The 23,198-nt window shown below is 39.3% G+C and overlaps 2 non-coding genes and 1 pseudogene across 2 annotated transcripts; 1 reads left to right on the top strand and 2 right to left on the bottom strand.

The window, feature by feature from the left end:
- The first annotated feature begins 5,208 nt into the window (after positions 1-5,208).
- On the top strand, positions 5,209-5,342 carry LOC126028796 (small nucleolar RNA SNORA51). Its single transcript, XR_007502508.1, has one exon. It is a non-coding gene; the product is annotated as a small nucleolar RNA SNORA51 (small nucleolar RNA).
- A 2,618-nt stretch (positions 5,343-7,960) lies between these two features.
- LOC126027894 (alcohol dehydrogenase class-3-like) lies at positions 7,961-9,154 on the bottom strand (annotated as a pseudogene).
- A 1,257-nt stretch (positions 9,155-10,411) lies between these two features.
- On the bottom strand, positions 10,412-10,575 carry LOC126028854 (U1 spliceosomal RNA). Its single transcript, XR_007502553.1, has one exon. It is a non-coding gene; the product is annotated as a U1 spliceosomal RNA (small nuclear RNA).
- Between the last annotated feature and the right edge of the window lie 12,623 nt (positions 10,576-23,198).

Below are 23,198 nucleotides of genomic sequence, written 5' to 3'. Positions count from 1 at the left end.
ATAAGTGATCAAATCCTAATGCTCGAAGAGTATCAACCAAAAGAGACCCCAGAAAAATTACCCCAAGACACATCCTCATCACAATGACGAATCCCACAAATAGAGACAGAATTCTGAAAACAGCAAGATCAAAAGGGGAAATTACATTCAAGCGAGCATCCTTGAGATTCTCAGCAGACCTGTCACCAGAAACACTCAATGCCAGAAAGCAGTGGTGGGATATTGTGACAAGACTGAATGAAATGAATGCTTCACCTAGAATACTGTACCCAGCAAAACTCACTTTCCAGTTTGACGGAAGAATACATGGTTTCACAGACAAAAAAACAGCTCAGAAAATTTACAGACTCAAAAACAGTCTTAAGAGAAAAACTGAAAGACCTAATTTAAGACAAGACTAACCAAAAGAAACACCAAATTTCGATATAAAGATGGCATAAATCCCAGGACAATTCTTTCTCTCAACGTCAATGGACTAAATGCACCAGTTAAGAGACACAGAGTGGCTAAATGGATCAAAAAACTCAATCCAACCTTCTGGTGCCTACAAGAAACACACCTGAATAGTCAGAACAAACATAGATTCAAAATAAAAGGCTGGAGGAAAATTATCCCAGCAAACAACACCCATAAAAAAGCTGGAGTGGCCATACAAATATCAGATAATGCAAACCTTATAGTCAGGAAGGTTGTAAGGGACAAAGATGGACATTTTATAATAATCAAGGGGTATGTAGAGAAGAAAGAAATCACTCTCCTAAACATATATGCACCGAATGAGGGGCCAGCAAAATATTTAATACAACTGTTGGCAAATCTGAAAAATAATATCAATAACAACACAATAATTGTGGGGGACCTCAACACGGTTTTGTCAACACTGGATAGGTCAACCAGACTGAAACCCAATAAAAATATACTAGACCTGAGGAGAGAAATGGAAGAAAGTGGATATATCTAGGACACTCCATCCCCAGACACCTGGATACACATTCTTCTCCAATGTACATGGGACATTCTCCAGGATAGACTACATGCTGGCACATAAAACATACCTTCATAATATCAAGCGAATAGAAATTTTGCAGACTACCTTCGCTGACCACAAGGCTCTGAAATTATTTGTGAATTCCAAAGGGACTCAGAAGAAAAAATTTAACACCTGGAAGTTAAACAGCCTCAGACTCAACAACCAGTGGGTCCGAGATGAAATCAAGAGGGAAATCAAAAGGTTCCTAGAAACAAATGACAATAAAGACAGAAACTCTCAGAACTTATGGGACACAGCAATAGCAGTACAGAGAGGAAAATTTATAGCTTTGCAAGCACACATTAGGAAGGAAGAAGGAGCTTACCTGAGTAGCTTAATGACACAGCTAATACAACTAGAAAGTGCTCAACAAAAGAACCCAAAAAATAGAGACACAGAAGGAAATAACAAAGCTGAGAACAGAAATCAACGAAGTTAAAACCCACATAACAATCCGAAATATCAACGAAAGCAGAAAAATAAACAAGACTGATAGACCACTGGCAAACCTAACAAAGAAAGAGAGAGAGAAACTTGATAACTCGTATTAGGAATGAAAAAGGAGAGATCACTACTGATATGACAGAGATTCAAAGGGTAATCAGAAACTACTTTGAGAAACTCTACACCACTAAAAATGATAACCTGAAAGAAATGGATAAATTCTTGGACTCTTATAATCTTCCACGGTTGAAGGAAAAGGATGTAGCATATCTAAACACCCCCATCACCATTAATGAAATTAAAACGGTAATCAAACGTCTGCCCAAAAACAAAAGCCCAGGCCCAGATGGATTCACTAATGAATTCTTTCAAATTTCCAAGAGGAACTACTACCAATCCTGGCAAGACTCCTTCATGAAATTGAACTAACGGAAACACTACCAAATAGCTTTTATAAAACCAACATCACCGTTATACCTAAACCAGACAGAGATGCTACGAAAAAAGAAAATTACAGACCAATATCGCTGATGAATGCAGAAGCAAAGATCCTCAACAACATCCTGGAAAATAGGATTCAATGCCTCATTAAGAAGATCATGCACTACGATCTAATAGGTTTCATCCCAGGAATGCAAGGATGGTTTAATATTCATAAATCTATCAACATATTACACAACATCAACAACATGAAAAATAAAAACCACATGATTATATCAATAGATGCAGAGAAAGCATTTGATAAGGTCCAACACCCATTCTTGATCAAAACTCTCAGCAAGATGGGAATGGAAGGAACTTTCTCAATATAGTTAAGGCCATCTACCACAAGCCAGTGGCAAACATTATCCTCAATGGAGAAAAACTAAAAGCCTTCTCTCTAAATTCTTGCACAAGACAAGGCTGTCCTATCTCACCACTCCTATTCAACATAGCACTGGAAGTACTCGCTATAGTGATTAGGCAAGAAAAAGATATCAAGTGAATCCAGAAAGGAAAGGAAGAAATCAAGCTCTTACTGCTTGCAGATGACATGATACTCTACTTAGAAAACCCTAAAGACTCTACCAAAAATCTTCTAGAAACAATAGACTCATATAGCAAGGTGGCGGGCTACAAAACTAACACACAAAAATCAATGGCCTTTCTATACACCAATAGTAATAAGGAAGAAATTGACATTAAGAAACCAGCCCCGGGCCGGAGAGATAGCATGGAGGTAAGGCGTTTGCCTTTCATGCAGGAGGTCATTGGTTCAAATCCCGGTGCCCCATATGGTCCCCCGTGCCTGCCAGGAGCAATTTCTGAGCCTGGAGCCAGGAATAACCCCTGAGCACTGCCGGGTGTGACCCAAAAACCACAAAAAAAAAAAAAAAAAAAAAAAAGAAACCAGCCCCATTCACAATAGTGCCACACAAACTCAAATATCTTGGAATCAACTTGACTAAAAATGTGAAGTACCTATACAAAGAAAACTATCAAATTCTGCTCCAAGAAATAAGAGAGGACACACGGAAATGGAAACACATACCCTGCTCATGGATTGGCAGAATTAACATCATCAAAATGGCAATACTCCCCAAGGCATTATACAGATTTAATGCGATCCCTCTAAAGATACCCATGACATTCTTCAAAAAAGTGGATCAGGCACATTTGAAATTCGTTTGGAACAATAAACACCCTAGAATAGCTAAAAAAAATCATTGAGAAAAAGAATATGGGAGGAATTACTTTCCCCAACTTTAAACTTTACAACAAAGCAATAGTTATCAAAACAGCATGGTACTGGAATAAGGACAGGACCTCAGATCAGTGGAATAGAAAATGTTTCCCAAACATACAGTCACCTAATTTTTGATAAAGGAGCAGGAAATCCTAAATGGAGCAGGGAAAGCCTCTTCAACAACAAGTGGTGTTGGCGCAACTGGCTAGCCACTTGCAAAAATTGAACTTAGACCCCCAGCTAACATCATGTATGAAGGTAAAACCCAAATGAATTAAAGACCTCGATATCAAACCCTAAACCATAAGATATATAGAACAACACATAGGCAAAACACTCCAGGACATTGAGACTACAGGCATCTTCAAGGAGGAAACTGCACTCTCCAAGCAAGTGAAAGCAGAGATTAACAGATGGGAATATATTAAGCTGAGAAGCTTCTGCACCTCAAAGGAAATAGTGCCCAGGATACAAGAGCCACCCACTGAGTGGGAGAAACTATTCATCCAATACCCATCACATAAGGGGCTAATCTCCAAAATATACAAGGCACTGACAGAACTTTACAAGAAAATAAACATCTAATCCCATCAAAAAATGGGGAGAAGAAATGAGCAGACGCTTTGATAAAAAAGAAATACAAATGGTCAAAAGGCACATGAAAAAATGCTCCACATCACTAATCATCAGGGAGATGCAAATCAAAACAACGATGAGATACCACCTCACACCACAGAGAATGGCACACATCACAAAGAATGAGAATAAACAGTGTTGGCGGGGATGTGGAGAGAAAGGAACTCTTATCCACTGCTGGTGGGAATGCCATCTAGTTCAACCTTTATGGAAAGCAATATGGAGATTCCTCCAAAAACTGGAAATTGAGCTCCCATACGATCCAGCTATACCACTCCTAGAAATATACCCTAGGAAATCAAAAATACAATATAAAAACCCCTACACCTATATTCATTGCAGCACTATTTACCATAGCAAGACTATGGAAACAACCAAGATGCCCTTCAACAGATGAATGACTAAAGAAACTGTGGTACATATACACAATGGAATATTATGCAGTTGTCAGGAGAGATGAAGTCATGAAATTTTCCTATACATGGATGTACACGGAATCTATTATACTGAGTGAAATAAGTCAGAGAGAGAGAGAGAGAGAGAGAGAGAGAAGCAGAATGGTCTCACTCATCTATGGGTTTTAAGAAAAATAAAAGACATTCTTGCAATAATAATTTTCAGACACAAAATAGAAAAGAGCTGGAAGTTACAGCTCACCTCTGGAAGCTCACCACAAAGAGTGACGATTTTAGTTAGAGAAATAACTACATTTTGAACTGTCCTAATAATGAGAATGTATGAATGAAATGGAAAGCCTGTCTAGAGTACAGGCGGGGGTTGGTTGGGGAGGAAGGAGATTTGGGACATTGGTGATGGGAATGGTGCACTGTTGATGGGTGGTGTTCTTTAAAAAAAAATAAATAAAGAAATTAAAGATTGATTCATATTGCAAACCTCACAAAAAAGTCAACTCAACATTAATTAAAGAACTATGGTACATATATACAATGGAATATTATGGAGACATCAGAAGAGATGAAGTCATGAAATTTTCCTATACATGGATATATATGGAATCTATTATGCTGAGTGAAATAAGTCAGAGCAAAAGAGATAAACACAGAATGGTCTCCCTCATCTATAGGTTTTGAAAAAATGTAAAACATTTGTGTAATGATTCTCAGAAACAAAATCGAGGAGGACTGGAGGGTCCAGCTCCCGACATGAAGCTCACCACGAAGTTTGTTTAGTGCAGTCACAGAAGTAATTACACTGAGAACTATCATAACAAAATGTGACTGAATGAGGGAAGTAGAAAGCCTGTCTAGAGTACAGGCCGATAGGGGGTGTGGAGGAAGGACACTTGAGATATTGGTGATGGGAATGTTGTTCTGGTAAAGTGGTTTTATATATATATGAAAAGAAAAGATAAGGCCTCCTAATGCTTACTAAAGGTTGTGTTCTTTACACTTACAGTATAGAAAGAGGAGGTACAGCAAATGCACCCCATATACACCCCATATACAGGCCCTTTGCCTAGTCTGTGTTGTCAATGGGGGGACAAAAAAATACCTGGAAATAAGACCCTAATCTATCTAGTTCATTGAGGAAAAAATAGACAAAAAACTTCAAGACCTATATATCAAAATGTCTTTTATGAAGGAATGCCAATGGCAAGAACTTTAACATCAAACCTAAATACATGGCACTATATCAAACTAAAAAGTTTCTGTATGGCAAAAGAAACCCTGGTTAAAATTAGAAGACAGGTAACAGAATAGGAAAAATTTTGCATTCAACATCTCAGATAAAAGGTTGATATTTGGATATACAAAGCACTAAAAAAGATGAGCTTTAAAAAATATCTAATAAAGCCACAGACAAATGGGGAAAAGAAATAAATACACAATTCTCCGGGAAAGATCAAAAGATGGGCAATAGACACATGAAAACATGCTCACCATCACTCATCATTAGGAAAATTCAAATCAAGACAACAAAGAGGATCTACCTCACACCAGTGAGGATGGCACACATCAAAAATAATGAGACCAATCTCTGTTAGTGGGGATGTGGTAAGAAATGAACTCTCATCCACTGTTGGTGGGAATGCTGCTTGTTCCAACCCTATGAAAAACAGTACAGAGGGTACTCAGTAAACTCAGAATTGAGCTGCTATATGACCCATCAATTGCTCTCCTGGGTATCTATCCCCAAGATGAAAAGACATTTATTCCAAAGTATGTGTGCACTCCACTATTTATCTCAGCACTCAGTACAATAGCCAAGATTTGGAACCCAGCTCGATGCCCAACAACAAATGAGTGGATTATAAAGCTATGGTACTTATACACAATGGAATAATACATAGCAGTTATATTAAAATAATATCATGGATTTTGCAGCAACATGGATGGATTTAGAAAATATTATGTTAAATGAAGAAAGCCAAAAGAAGGATAAATAGAAAAAGATAGCACTGCTCTGAGGGACCTAGAATATATACCATATATACATATAATACTCCAGGAACAAATACAATGGTCTAATAGGGTAGAAACTCCAAACACTGTAGTTGTCAGCATTTAAAGATCAGAAGTGTTCAAATCAAGTGGAAGAGGAGCAACACAAAGCCTGAACTACCCATTATACCATAAAGAAACCAGCAACAATGGAAACAGTGGTTTAGAGTGAACAGGTATGCATGCAATCAGCCTCTAACTACAGTGGCCTATAATAATGTCTTAAGGCAGGGGTCTCAAACTCAATTTACTTGGGGGCTGCAGGAGGCAAAGTCAGGGTGAGGTAGGGCCGCATAAGGGATTTCGCTTACCGAATATTCACAATAAAAAATAGCATTAGTAAGAAAAAAAATAGCAAAAAAAAATCGCATTAAACATTTGCATACCCCAAACAGAACTGCTCGGGGTATGCAAATGTTTAATGCAATATTTTCTTACTAATGCGATTTTGATTGTGATTATTCGGTAAGCGAATAATTGCGAATACCGCGATATTTGAAGGCCAGCCGCAGGCCACAAAATGTTGTATGGAGGGCCACAAATGGCCCGCGGGCCACGAGTTTCAGACCCCTGTCTTAAGGTATTATCCACAGAATCAGGTGAAGAATATGATTGGAAGCCGGAGACTCCAGCTGCAGTGATTCTAACAATATTTTTTAATACTTTAATCTTACCAGGGATAAAAATAACCCTTCAGCTTCTTTGTCCACAGTGGTTTTTAGATACAAAGGGTGGACACCATAACTTTACACCTTGGTGCTCAGTCATATTAGATACCACATACAATAGCTCAAAAGTCTTAATTAAAAAGCCTATATTTACATAATATGTTTAATACCTCTATACTACTACCTCTTAGTCTGTTTATTCCCAAATGTAAGGTATTCTCTTATATCACTTTTTTCTTTATTACTTTTTTAATTCATTTTTATTTATTTCTTCTATGTTATATATATATATTCTTTTTCTTCTTTAATTTCACCTGTTTTGGTTCTGTTTGTAATAAAAACTTACCAAAAAAAGTCTTGCCTGCAATAAAAGCCCAGGTCAAAACCAGAGCAAAGGGATGGTATAGCCTGATATTTCCACCCACAAATGCACCAGTAATATAAGACCATTCTTTTTTGCAAAGGCATATTAAAAAAGGTAATTTTATGCATAAATACAAGCTCTTATCTATTAGAGATAAGAACTCATACATTTTATAATACAGGGTTGCTTCCCACACTGAACATGTGTCATGTGGACTTAATTTAGACTCCATGTTATCAGACAGCCACCGTCCAATCCTGAACCCTAGATCTCAGATATAAAACAGACACAGTTCTCCACAACAGCGCCAGGAACCAAACTCATCCTGGGAAATTCTTAATTCTACTCTGGTACCAACATGCTCCAGTTTTGATATGACATCCTGACAATGAAGAAAAAGCAACAACTTGATCAAAGAGCAGGTTGTCTTATCTCATCTCCTAATGGTAAGATGAAATCAGAAGACACGTCATCTTTTTTTTTTTATGCAGAAATGACTTTATTGTGCTAAACTATTCCTTAGTGACCTAGCCATTATTCATGTAGAGTGTAGAAAACATGACTTAATTAACATTGTCCTTGATTATAGATGTGTGAATTTATAGGCATTATTCTCAAAAGTGTGCTACTGAGGGCCTCTCTGGAAGGGCTCCACCTGTGCTCCCATCAGACCACAACTAAGATCTGAGGCCATCTCTCCTGACTCTAAAGCTTCACAACAGTTTGAATACTCTTTCCTGCGCACATCAGTTCAAAGGCTTTGTTAATTTGGTCTCAAGACAGATTGTGAGTCACAAATTCATCAACTTTTATCTTTTTGGACATATATTCAGACACCAACTTTGGAACACTTTCTACTTTTCCACCCTCTAAAGGCAGTGCCTTTCCACGTGTGGCCTGTAACCAGCTGGAATGGAAGAGTGGCAATTTCTTCACCAGAACCAGCAACTCCCACTATCATGCTGACATCCCAGCCCTTGTGGCAGACCTCGAGTACTGCTCTCATAACCTTCACATTACCAATGCACTCAAAGGAATAATCCTCTCCCCCACTGGTCATCTCTATAAGCAATTCCTGAAAGAGCTTACTGAAGTCCTGGGGATTAATACATTCAGAGGCTCCAAACTTCTTGGCCTTCACAAATTTATCTTTATTGATGTCCACACCGATGATCCGTGATGTACCAGCCACCTTACAGCCCATGATAATTGCCAATCCAACTCCTCCCAGTCCAAAGACTACACATGTAGACCCAATTCCACCTTGGCAGTGTTCACAGCAGCACCATAACAGTGGAAAAGTCACACCTAAGAGGACAGACTTTATCTAAAGTTGCTAAAGGATCAATTTTAACAACAGAGATATCAGCTACAACTGTGTACTCAGAAAATGTGCTGGTTCCCATGTAGTGTAAAACAATCTTTCCTTTACAAGTAAATCTGCTAGTACCATCTGGCATCAACACTTTCACCTGAGTGACTCTTATCTTCTGGCAAAGATTTGTTTTAGGATTTAGACAAAATTTGCATTCCCTGCACTGTAGAATATAAAGTGAGATGACAGTGTCACCTTCCTTAAGCTTAGTCACTCCTCACCAACACTTTCCACAATTCCAGCACCTTCACGTCCCAAGATAACTGAAAAACTTTCCTCAGGATCTGCCCATTCAGGATATTGGCATCAGTGTGACAAACTGCAGTAGCAATAATCTTAATTCAAACTTCATGAGCCGTTGGGGGATCCACCTCTAACTTCTCAATGGAAAGAGGTTTTCCAGCCTCTGAGGCAATGGCAGCCCTGCACTTATTAACCTGGCCCGCCATTTCTCAAAGTGCGTCCACAGGTGGCTGCATCTGGGCAACACATAATCTTTTGATCTGTGCAAAAATCAAGATCACTAACTACAGAAAACTGACTTTGACAACCATGACTGGGCAGAACTTATCCTGGGACCAATAAGAAAGACCCTAGCCTAAGGATCAGACTACGATCTGTACAATAACATGATCTCTAATTCCAGAGGTCTGACTGTGACAACTGTAACTGAGCAGAACTTCTGGAAAAAATGAAAGACTCTATCCTAAGCTTCATCCTAGGAACAGTGCAAAAACCAAGACAACCAATTACAGAAGACAGATTAAAACAACAGTGATGGATCAGAATTTCTAGAATCATAAAGGAAGTCTCTACCCAAGGCTTCATCCTATAACCTGTGCAAATATCAAGATCTCTAGTTACAGAGGCCTGAATTTATCACCCATAACTAAGTAGAAAGATTCCTGGCACCATAAAAAGACCTGGGGTGTGAAAAAGAGCATGTATGAAGCCTGTAGTTATTCCCATGACAGTATTCTTCAAGGGTGGAGAAACCCTGTATCTCTTAGGCCAAGGGAATTCCCTTTCTAATCTCCCCAATACGTATTGTGCCTATGCAAAAAAAAAAAAAAAAAAGCACAAAATTTTTCTTCTTTCATTCTTTATATTTCATGCTCATGGTTATTTTTTTTTGTTTTTTTGTTGTTACTGCTGTAATTCTTTTTTTGTATTTGTGGTTTGGGGTATTTTTGTTTGTTTGATTTTTTGTTGTTGTTTTGTTTTCCTTTTTTGTATTTTTGTCTTTTTGTTATGTTTTTCTTTTTTCATTTCTTCTTTTAAATTGATATTTAGACCTCTAGACAGACATCTCCCAGGTTTTTGTTTTGTTTTGTTTTGTTTTTCTTCAAACAAAACCACATAACTTGAATCATCCTGTTCTGCCTCTTAAATTGAGGGAAAATAAATGGATGGTACCAAGACCAGTCAGATGAACATTGAGTAGAAATAAAGAAATAATCAGACTTAAACACCAAATCCAAAGTTAATGACAACAGAATTAAACAACCCATTCTACAGCACATGCCATACACAGAGGGGACCACTTATACTATCATCCTGGGGATAGAAGGGGGGAATGGGATGCATGCTGAGAGCAGGGATGGAAGGGGGACAACACCGGTGGTGGAAATGTCCCTGATTCAATGTTACTATGTACCTAAAATATTACTGTGAAAATTTTGTTTTTGTTTTGTTTTTTATTTTTTCAGGGGAGAGCGTGAATGCAGTCCCCCACTACCACAAATTATGCAGTCGAGTTTCCCACATTTGGGGAAATCGCAGGGGTCAGCACATCTACAATGCAATGGATAAGCCTCACCCTTGGAAAACCACTTTCGGGATCATGATATCTCCCCTTCCAGGTAAGTATACTGTGAAAAATTTGTAATTCACTTTGGTCACAATAAAAATTTTAATATAAATATTTATTTAAGCATCATGATTACAAGCATATTTGTAGTTGACTTTCGATTATAAAGAGAATACCCCCTTCACCAGTACAATATTCCCACCACCAATGCCCCTCCCCCACCCCTGCCTGTAATTTGCAACAGGCATTCTACTTCTCTCGTTCTTTAACATTGATTGTCATGCTAGTTTTTAGTGTAGTTATCTCCCTAACAGAGTTCATCACTCTTTATGGTGAGCTTCAGATTATTAAAAAAATTAGTGATTGAAAATATAGGGGCTGGAGCAGTGGTGCAAGTGTTAGGGTGTATGCCTTGCATGTGCTGACCTAGGGCAGACCATGGTTTGATACGCCAGCATCCCATATGGTCCCCCAAGACAGGAGCAATTTCTGAGTGCATAGCCAGGAGTAACCCCCTGAGCATCACTGAGTATGGCCCAAAAACCAATATATATATATTACAATTACAATTACCTGATGAGATACCAGGGATCAAACCTGAGTCAGCCACATGTAAGACCAGTACTCAACCTGCTATTTTATCTCTCCAGATTCAGAATTCTATATTTTATTAGCTTTTGGTATAATCAGACAATAAATTTACATTGAATGTAATTACACTAATTAGAGTTAACTAGAGACTACTTTATGTTATGATTACTGTATTTACTATGCAGTAGCATAACTGCATGACTCTGCCATGCATCCTGAACAAATGACAAACACTGTCTAATGTAGCCCATTCTGGGCATAAAACTTTGAAAGAGACAAAACCAACAGAATACACCCAAATGCTTGTAAGCTAGTTCAAGAAGGCTTATTGTGTGTTACCAAAATTATAGCTTTATGTCTTATTAATGCACACACACACACACACACAGAGGAAATAGATGCTCAGTACTCAATTACAGAAAAATCTCAAATAGTGCTATCCTTTTCCAATCATTAGAACAAAAAGGATTACAGACATTATTTTGCATTTCCTAAGGGTCTCATTCAAGACTATAGTCTAAAGAGACTAGAAGAGAAATTCTAGTACCCTTCAATTAATATAAAACCAAACATCAAAACTAAATGCACTAAATTGTAAATATCAGAATTTCAAAACATTTGCATGATTTTCTATACAGATTTCTAGAAAAATAACCGTTTAAAGAATAATTACTAAACATGGCGGTAGATAAAAATGGAGAAAAATCAAACAAAGAAACTAATAATAGGAAAGATGTTATGCTAATAGATGGTCACTTGAGGCTCTTTTGCTTTGCAGAGATAATGTTACAACAAGCAGAAGGGGAATAAAATTTCACTTCTCTTAGTTGGTGTCAATTCTTTATATCATAGTAAAATTAATATTAGGTCTCTGGTATTAAAGTTCTAGCCCTAAAAACTTAATATTTATTCCTCAACAGTTCCAAAAAAACTGAAGCACTTTTTTATTAAAAAGAGGCAAAGCATCTGCCTTCAAATATCTAAATGTTTATCTTCTAAGAAAGAATTCAGATGAAATGTTTGCCTTTTTATTGTGCAATAGGTGGTCAAAATATTTTTATTTTTAGTTATTTATCCTTCATACACTTTGGAATATATCATATTTTGAGAGTCAACATTTCTTACCTCTGTGCTCTTTCCATGCCCCCATAGCTATTCTCTAAAGTTTCTAGGGTCTTAATCATAGGCTAACTTAGATTGTTCTGAGTAGTACTGTCTCCTGTCTAAAATGAACAGGTGTGTGAGCATTTCCAGAAAACTTGTTCAAAGTTAGATACAGGCCCCATCCATCAGAGACTAGGAATCAGTAATATCTAGATAGAACAAAACATTTTATGCATTATTAAATAGCCAATAAATACCTATTCAGCTCCCTAGAAATTGTGAGCATGGAGAACCAGGCAATAAATTCAGTTTTATGAGTATATGCCACCAAACCCAGATTTATCTACAGCCATTAGTTCTGCTGAGGATGAGTAGCACAAACATAAAGATTAAAAGCATGAACTCAAGAGTTGACTTTTGAGGGTTTAAATTCCCACTCTATTACACTGTATTTTTTAATTTAAGACCTTTATTAACAGGTACTTGTAGTTTGTTGACTTATTACACTGTATTTTTGAAGATAAATCCCCAAACTCTAATCCCCAGGGGATTGGGAAATGCAGGTCTGGAAACAAAGCTGATACAGGAAATAATCCAGACTGAACTGGGGAAATGAAATAGATCCAGGAACTTCAACCACAAATTAGCAGCAAGTAGCAAGCAAGCAAGCTGTGGAAATCTACCTGACCATAGACTTTATTAGGAAGAGTAGAACAACTTCTATGTGTGGAGAACAGGTTGGGTTAGGGAGACTATCAGAGATACTTCCCACCCTATTGGAACACTCACATGCAAAAAAGCCATCCTTATTAGGTGAATACAGATTGCTCCAGCAACTCCCCGTTGTTGTTGTTGTTTCCACTAAAATGCAGAAATATGAGATAAACAAGAATAAGTCATATTCTAATGTTCTCTGTAAAAGGAGGGGGCCCCTATCTGGAAGATTAAAAGTTGGTTGTATTTTGAATTATATGTAGCCTTGAGCAAACGAGCCAACATATCTCCATTTCTGTTTCTTCTTTAGTAAGAAAATAATAATCAAATTGTCTAACTGGTAGGTTTGATTAAAGAAAGTTCCACAGATGATTCTGATGCAAAACTAGTGAGCAGATCCAAGGATCAAGGCCAACTCAGGTAGCTTAACAACTTTATACTTTTTCCCAAGTCAAATGAAAGTTCCTTGAGAGAATTTGATAGTATTTATAAATAAGGATTCTGAAGATGTGACTATCATGAATTCAGCTTTAGTGACAACTATAATTACCCCTTGGAAATTTTCTGAGACGTGTAAAAATCTGTGAGCAGAATCTGCCTGGATATTTTTCTTTCTGCTGCTCCCCCAAATAAGTGAGTCACCAATACAATGGGAGAAAATACTTGACATTGAACATTTTTCCAGGTGACCATGATGAGTAATATAAAGAAGAATAGCCAAGAAAATACTCCCCCTCCACATTTTGGGGGAAATTCAGCAGTTGTGGGGAACTACACTGAGCAGTAAAATGAGCCATGGGCTCCTCCAAGCAAAATAGTATGTGCCTCAGACCTATGGCATCAACCCCTGCCCTAAAGAGGCATTTTATTTCTTTCAAGACCAGAAACTGAACTCAGAGTCTAATGCATCCAAGTCATAATCTTTACCACTGCATCATATCTCAGACCAAATACACTTTGTTTGGTCACATCAGACTTACTGAAATCTTACTCCTGGCTCTGTGCTCAGGGATCACTCCTTATGATCCCTTACCATACTGGGTTCTGGAGATCAAATCAGAGTAGGCCACAGCAAAACAATTGTCTAACTCCCTGTATTATCTCTCCAGCCCCTGAGATGAAAAACTCTTAATAAATACTCTTCATAAAAAAAGTACCTATTTTTAGTAAAAATAAACTATAAATAAGAATATAAATATATGGCACCGGAGCAGTGGCACAAGGGGTATGGATTCTGCCTTGCCCACACTAGGGTAGGACAGACTGTGGTTCAATCCCCTGGCGTCCCATATGGTCTTCCAAGCCAGGAGAGATTTTTGAGCACATAGCCAGGAGTAACCCTTGAGTGGCACCAGGTGTGACTCGAAAACCGAAATAAATAAATAAATATACAACTTGGCAAGATAAATATCTTGAGAGGAAATGATAATAAAACAGTACAGTTTTTATTTTCATTAATTAACTGCTTAGTAAGAAGTGACTTTGTAACATAATTTAAATAAATAATCTCATGCCCAAGGTCACCGGCACACCAGCCACTGGCAGAAAGGGTTAGGAAGCTAATTTTCTCTGGCCCTACACCACACGCATGCCTGAGGTCCCCCCACACTCCAGCCGCAGGCAGACAGAGTAAGGGAGCAACTACCCCCCCGGTTCCCCACGTGTGGACTCCCCAGGTGTGTGATGTCCTCGGTGCTGCTGGGACCAGAAGGGAGTGTGGGACCAGTCCCCTGACCTTTGGGTACCCTAAAGCAGTCTGCCCCCCGGAGCCCCGAAGTGGACCTGGGATACCCAGGGCAGAGGGAAATTATCCGGTTGAGGCCTAAAGGGGACGGAGCTCCACTGACTTCCAGGTAGGGGAGGGGGCGAAGGAGCTAGGATCAACAGCACCCTGTACAACTGTGGCCAGGAGTGGAACTGCACTGGCTGGCAAGTAAGATGGGGTAAGCAAATGACCAGACTCCACTAGAGGGCATGCGAGGGGCCAAACCTCAGCGAGCTCACCCAACAGCCTCACATAGAACCACACTCAGGGAAGGAAACCATCCCCACGCCACAGGTGACAAAAATGGGCTTAATTTGGAAGGCACTGCACTCCAAGCCACACCAATGGATAAAAAGAAACATGGGTAAACTAAGGAAGACACTAACATCTGGGGATATGGAGAGGAATCCTAACAAATTTCCAAGTCCACTAAAACGCACAGATCCAACTAGTGAAAATCTAAAAGCAGCCATGGGAAAAGAAATACAAGCCATGGTAAAACAAATGAAAGAACGCTAGCCACCAAGCACAAGAAATCCATGAATGATCAAATCAGTCACATTAAAGAAGATCTGTTACAGAACATGAGAGATTCCATACAAATGGAATTAAAGGAAATAAAAGACACCATAAAAAGCCATATGAGCAGAATCACACAGTTGGAGAAGCACATAGAAGAACTTGAAGAAGAACTGCAAACAAAAACAACCAAGAAGCCAACAGGAAATAAAAGGCAAATCACTGGAAGAAAAAGTCCAGTATTTAATGAACAAAGAGAAAAGAAATAATCTAAGAATTGTAGGTAATACCAGAAGGGAAGGAAATAGGAAAAGGGGAAGAACAAGTAGTCAGAGAAATAATAGCAAAAAACTTTCCCACCATTTAGAAAGAGGCTTTGGTGCAAATCCAGGAAGTGAAAAAGAGTCCCTAATAAAATAGACCCTAATAAACCAACACCAAGACATAGTAATCCAAATGGCAAGAAACAAAAAGAAAGATGAATTCCTTAAAGCAATAAGGGAGGAAAAAACCACAAGTACAAAGGAAAGGACATAAGAATCAATCTAGATCTCCCATTTGAAACAATTCAAGCAAGAAGACAGTGGAATGGCATATTTAAACGACTGAATGAAAGAAATTTCCAACCTAGGGTCCAATACTCTTTTTAACATCGTTCAAAAATATTCTAATTCTTGACTATTTATAGGAAAGGAAATGGAATATCCTATATATGGAGGATAGCACTCAAATTGATCTCTGAAGTCAGTGTCTAAGTGAACAATACTTTCTATACAGTTGTCCTCTCTGACTGCCGAGCCTTATCCTTAAATATTTCATCTATGCAATGTATATAGCCCCTCTTCTATGTTGCCATTCCACACCCAGAGACCTTTCTACTCCCCCCTATCCCAACCCGGATTTGTTATCTCCCCCTTATTTAACCCTCTTTACCCTCAGTTTTTAACCTGTTAGGCACCAAGACTGACCTCCTTCCCAACAGACCACCATCCAGCTCCTCAATGAAAGACACCCTCTCGATCCCTCATCTTGTGTCTCAGCAAGAAACCACAACCAATAAGCCTCCTGACTCAAGCTTGTGACCCCTTTCACCCTCATCAAATCATGAATGGTTGCATGATACCGGATTCAGCTGCAGCAAAATCAATTCAAAACCAATTCAAGGACACTACAGGACTCTGAAATGCCACAAATCATATCTTAAATTCTAGACCAAAGTCTGTGATATGATAAAGTACCTTGGCTTTCACTCCTCATAAGAATATCTCAGAAGACCTAATTGGGAGGCCTATATTGCCTACATAAGCTTAATACATTTATAATAATGTATCTTAAGATATGTATTCCTAAACATACAGATAGCCTCCCCCATTACTTTCTTTCTTCAAATACCTTTTTCCTTCTTTTTTCTCAATTTCCTTTCTTTTTTTATATCTCAATTTCATATATATATATATATATATACACACACACACACACACACACACACACACACACACATACATATTTTCTTTACCTTCACCAGTTTTGGTGCTGCTTTGTACAAAATCTAAGAAAACATCTTGCCTGGGACAAAAGCTCAGACCACACCACAGATACTGTATGTGTAGCCTGTCATCCTTACCTGGAATAGCACCAGCAATACAAAAGTACACCATATGTTTTTGTATAGGCACAGTAAATAAGGGGAAATCATGGACTCAGACACAAGATCTTATCTTCTAAGGATAAGAACTCACACTTTTTATACAAGGCTGCCTCCCATCCTGGATATATGTCATGTGGATACAACTCAGACTCCACGAAATTGGACAGTGTTAGTTCATTCTCAAATCCCAGATCCCAGACGTAGAACTGAAACAACCCCCTGCAACAACACCAGGAACTAAGCTCCGTTGGGAGATATACTTGTGTCAGTGTTAATATGACAACGAGGACAGCGAGGAAATAACAACTTGACCTAAGACCAGGAGGTCCTATCACATCACCTAACACTAAGTGGAAATCAGAAGATGTATAGTCCTTTGAACTATGAAAAATAAGAATGCTAATTACAGAAAACTGACTTTGACAACCATGACTGGGCAGAACGTACCTTGAGACCATTAAGGAAAATCCTACCCTAGGCTATAACCCAGGTCTCCTATAAAAATCAAGATTTCTTGGTGCAGAGGCCCAATTCTGACAACAGAGACTGAGCAGAACCTTTGAACCATAATTTCCTAGACTTCGGCTTAGGGAACGAGCAAAAACATGGAGCACATGATACAAAAAAACGGAACACACCAACAATGTTGGAACAGTACCTCTAGAACCTTAAAGACTCTATCCTAGACTTTGTCCTAAGACCTGAGCAAATACCAAGATTTCTTGCTACAGTGGCCTTATTTTCTCATCCACAACCGACACACAACTGACACCACAAAACAAAAACAAAACAAAACAAAACAAAAAACCCTGGGATATGGCAATGAGAAGGTATGGAGCCAGTGGTTGTTCCCATGACAATATGCTTCAAGAGTGAAGAAACCCTGAATCTCTTAGGCCACAGGAATGTCCTTCCTTTCCAATACTTATTGTGCCTATACAAAAAAATGGTGGGGTAACACCAAGCCCTGCCAAGCACCACTTTTTCTACTTCTGTTTTGCTTTATTTTTAGTTTGTTTTTTGATATTATCTCACTTCTCTTTTTTCTTCCACTTTTTTTTTCAGTTATTTTTTTCCTTCTATTTTAGTAGTTGATACCTTTCTTCTCTTTTCCTTAACCTTTTTATCTCCAACAGAATAGCATAACTTGAGTCATTCAGCCTCATAAATTGAGGGGGAAAAGAATGATACCAGGACTAGTCATATGAACACACAGTGTAAATAAAAAATGACCAGACTGGAACACCAAACAGAATAGATACCCAACCTATAACAAGCTGTATGGTGGAGACAAGTTACACTAGGATACTGGAGGGTTAGGTGGGATATGTGGGAGACAAGCTGAGAACAGGAGTGGAGGGAGGACAGCACTGGTGGTGGGAAACCCCTTCATTCATTGTCACTATGTACTGTAAATAATTCTGTATAATGAACTTCAGTCACAAGCGCCCATGCGCTTTTGAAAATGGGTATCGATAAAAAAAAAAAAGGACACCCCTGCATAGGGGCTGCTATGGTTGAGATAAATCTGCTTTGGCTAGCTGTCCTATCCTATCCCCAAGGCCCAGGTTACCAGATGTGGCCATGAAGACCTTTCTGGCGTGGGGGAAACTGGCCCCCTGGACTAACTGGCAGTCCGGGGGGTTCTTTTACTAGCTGTTCAGCCCAGTGCCCACGACATACCAGTGCAAGGAGCAAACTCCTGGAATGTGTGATCTCCAAGACCAGGTCTTGCCTCTGTAGCTTGCAAATGAATGGAGAGGGGAGGAGTTTTCCTCCATGCCATCCCATCCCGCAAGGCCCAGTTTACTAGATGTGGCCATGAATACTATTCTGGCGTGGGGGAGTCTGCCCCCCGGACTAACTGGCAGTATGGGGGTTCTTTGGCTAGCTGTCCAGCCTAGTGCCCACCACATACCAGTGCAAGGGCAAACTCCTGGCATGTGTGGTCTCCAAGCCTAGCTCTCACCTCTGTAGCTTGCAAATGAATGGAAAGGAGAAGAGTTTTCCTCCACCGCATCCCATCCCCCAAGGCCCAGGTTACCAGATGTGGCCATGAAGACCATTCTGGCATGGAGGAGTCTGGCCCCCTGGACTAACTGGCAGTCTGGGGGTTCTTTGGCTAGCTGTCCAGCCCAGTGCTCACCACATACCAGTGCAAAAGGCAAACTCCTGGCATGTGTGGTCTCCAAGCCCAGCTCTCACCTCTGTACCTTGCAAATGAATGGAAAGGGGAGGAGTTTTCCTCCACCCCATTCCATCCCCCAAGGCCCAGGTTACCAGATGTGGCCATGAAGATCATTCTGGCATGGGGGAATCTGGTGCCCAGGACTAACTGGCAGTCCGGGTGTTCTTTGGCTAGCTGTCCAACCCAGTGCCCACCACACACCAGTGCAAGGGGCAAACTCCTGATATGTGTTGTCTCCAAGCCCACCTCTCGCCTCTGTAGCTTGCAAATGAATTGAGACGGGAGGAGTTTTCCTCCACCCCATCCCATCCCCCAAGGCCCAGATTACCAGATGTGGCCATGAAGATCATTCTGGCGTGGAAGAATCTGGCCCCCGGACTAACTGGCACTCTGGGGGGTTCTTTGGCTAGCTGTCCAGGCCAGTGCCCACCACATACCAGTGCAAGGGGCAAACTCCTGGGATGTGTGGTCTTCAAGCCCAGCTCTTGTTCTGTAGCTTGCAAATGAATGGAAAGGGGAGGAGTTTTCCTCCACCCCATCCCATCCCCCAAGGCCCAGGTTACTAGATGTGGCCATAAAGACCATTCTGTTGTGGGGGAGTCTGGCCCCATTGATGAACTGGCATTCCGAGGGGTTCTTTGGCTAGCTGTCCAGCCCAGTGCCCACCACATACCAGTGCAAGGGGCAAAATCCTGGCATGTGTGGTCTCTGAGCCCTGCTCTCACCTCTGTAAAAAAAAAAAGAGGAAAAACACCCAAATTAGTAAGACCACAAATTAAAGGGGAGAGATTACAACAGAACCCTGATAGATATAGCATATCATGAGGTCATATTATGAACAACTATACTCAGTTAGGCTAGAGAACCCAGTAAAAATCAACAGATTCCTCAAAAAATATCATCTTCCGAGACTGGAAAAGGGGGATATAGAAAGCGTAAATAGGCCAATCACTTCAGAGGAAATTGAAGCTGTAGTTAAGAAACTCCCTAAGAACAAAAGTCCAAGTTCAGATGGTTTTACAGGTGAATTCTATCAAACATTCCAAGAAGACTTACTACCATTGACCCACAGGCTCTTCCAAACCATAGAAAATACAGGAATCTTCCCCAACTCCTTTTATGAGGCTAATATCACACTCCTTCCCAAAGATGGCACAGACACCACCAAGAAAAAAAAAAAACTACAGACCAAAATTACTAATGAACATAAATGCAAAAATACTCATCACAATTTTAGCAAACTGAATCCAGCACTACATCAAAAAGATTATACACCATGACCAAATGGGTTGCATTCCAGGGATGCAAGGTTGGTTCAACATATGCAAATCAATCAAAATCATACACCACATCAACAACAAGACAAAAACCACATGATCATATCTATTTATGCAGAAAAGGTGTTTGACAAAATCCAACACCCATTCATATTGAAAACACTTAACAAAATAGGGTTAGACGAAACTTTCTCAAGATAGATACAGCTACCTATGAAAAGCTCACAGTCAACATTATCCTTAATGGTGAAAAACTGAAAGCATTTCCACTAAGGTCAGGAACTAGGCAAGGTTGTTTACTCTCTCCACTCTTATTCAATTAGATGTCCTAGCAATAACATTCCGACAAGAGAAGGAAATCAAAGTAATTCAAATTAGGAAAGAGGAACTCAAACTATTTCTTTTAGCAGTTGATATGATGACATACATCGAAAACCCTAAAGAGTCCACAGTAAAGCTCCTAGAAACAATTAACCAATACAGAAAAGTGGCTGGCTAAAAAGTCAATACACAAAAGACAGTAACATTTCTCTATACAAATAACGAAGTAGAGAAGAGAGAGATTATGTATACAGTTCCATTTGAAATAGTGTCAAAACTATTAAGTACCTAGGAATCAACCTTACAAGGGAAGTTAAGGACCTATACCAGGGAAACTTCAAAACACTTCAGAAAGAAATTGAAGAGGATCTAAGGAAATGGAAGAACATCCCATGCTCATTTATATGTAGAATCAACATAGTCAAAATGACTATCCTACCCAAACTCCTATGTAGATTTAATGCAATTCCTACCCAGAGTCAAAAATTATTCTTTAAAGACTTAGAACAATCAATCATAAAATTCATCTGGAACCACAAAAGACCCAGGACAGCCAAATACATACTGAAAAACAAGAAGCTAGGTGGCATCTCTTTACCTAACCGTAAGCTATACAATAAAGCCATAATGATCAAAAGAGCATGGTACTGGAACAAAGACAGAGCCTCAGAGAAGTGGGGTAGAACAGAATTTCCAGAGATAAACCCACAGATATACAGTCAACTAATATTTGACAAAAGAGCCAAGAACTTGAAATGGAACAAAGAAAGTCTCTTCAACAAAAGGTGTTGGTACAACTGTAAAACCACCTGTAGGAAATTGAAAATTGACCCATACCTCACTCCTTATACAAAAGTCAACTCAAAATGGATTAAAGTCCTTGAAATCAGACCCAAATCTATAAAGTTTATTGAGGAAAAATTAGGCAGAACACTTGAAGATCTATATATCAAAAAAGTCTTCGAGGATGGAGCACCAATGGCAAGAACTTTAGTATCAAACATAAACAAATGGGACTACATCAAACTAAAAAGCTTCAGCATGGCGAAAGAAAACCTACTTAAAACAAGAAGACAGTTAACTGAATGGGAAAAAAATCTTTACACTCAACACGTCAGTTATAGGGCTGATATCCAGAATATAATAGGCACTCAGAAAGCTGAGCCCCCCAAAACCAAATAAAAATGAAAAAATGGGAGATAAAATGAATAGACACTTCTCTGAGGAAGACCAAAAGATGGCCAACAAACACCTGAAAACATGCTCACCTTCACTCATCATTAGGGAAATTTAAATCAAGACAACAATGAGGTACCACCTTACACCAGTGAGGATGGCTCACATCAAAAATAAAGGGAACAATCTATGTTGGCAGGGATGCAGTATGAAAGGAACTCTCATCCACTGCTGGTGAGAATGCCCCCTAGTCCAACCACTATGGAAAACAGTCTGAAGAGTGCTCTACAGCATTGTAGAGAGAACAGGTATATAAATCAGCGTTTTTCTACAAAGGCCCATAATAATTTCTTAGGGATTTTTTTTACAGGATTACAGGTAAAGATTATGTTGGGAAATTACTGACTCCAATGGAAGCACTTCAAAACAATATGTTTTAATGCCTTAACCTTACATATTTAAAATAACCTGTCAGTTTTCTGTCCATAGCGGTTCTTGGATACAAAGGGTGGACAACCTAAGGTGGCACCTCAGTGCTCAGTCACACGAGATACCATACTCAGCTTGCATTATGAAAATATCTTGATAAAACTCTTTAACATACCTTTTATCTCTAGGTTATGCCCTCTTTTAGGACCTGAAGCACATGACCAGCCAGACCACCATAGCAGCCACTGTGACCTACAGACTTATACTACAGGGCCTACTCATCAAACACGTTCAAGCAAACTAACATTCCCTTCCTCTTTTCTCCTCTCTCCTCACTACTTCTTTTTTCTCTTTTTTCTTTTCTCCCTTTTATTCTTCTACTTTTCCCTCCTCATTATCATCAATTTAATTCAAGTCAAATAAAAAACACATGGTTACCTCCTCTATAGGAAAGGAAAGCTGATAAGGTTCTGTGGACAATACTGCAAAGGATAAACACCTATATAAATAGACCTCACTAACACAATGTTTAGTGCTCGAGATGAGAAACCTATATGTATCCAAAAGCTAATCTATTTGTTTCTTTACCTTACATGTACTATATTTACCTATTTTTCTGTACTCAGCTTATCCCTTGCTCTCTCCACCTCTTTTCATTAAGCTATACCTAAGCTAACTTCTATATGTTTATATGTGGACAGGAGCACACAGAGATAGGAATCCTCCTTGAGAGCCAAGCCTAAATTATAAACAACCCATACCTATAGGCTATACAGCCCCTCCATATACTATCTTCTCTCTCCCCTTCAGAAATCCGATTATTCCTTTACCCCTCAATCCCATCCCTGATTTCCCACTTTATTAAAACTCTTAACCCTCAGTTCTTAATTCATTAGGCATCAAGACTGACCTCCTACCCCAACAAACCAGTACCCAGCACTCAAGCGAAGA

This window comes from Suncus etruscus, chromosome 14, assembly GCF_024139225.1.
Source record: "Suncus etruscus isolate mSunEtr1 chromosome 14, mSunEtr1.pri.cur, whole genome shotgun sequence".
NCBI lineage: Eukaryota > Metazoa > Chordata > Mammalia > Eulipotyphla > Soricidae > Suncus > Suncus etruscus.
The sequence above is the reverse complement of the archived record's forward strand: the minus strand, read 5'-3'. Positions and strand labels throughout refer to the sequence as shown.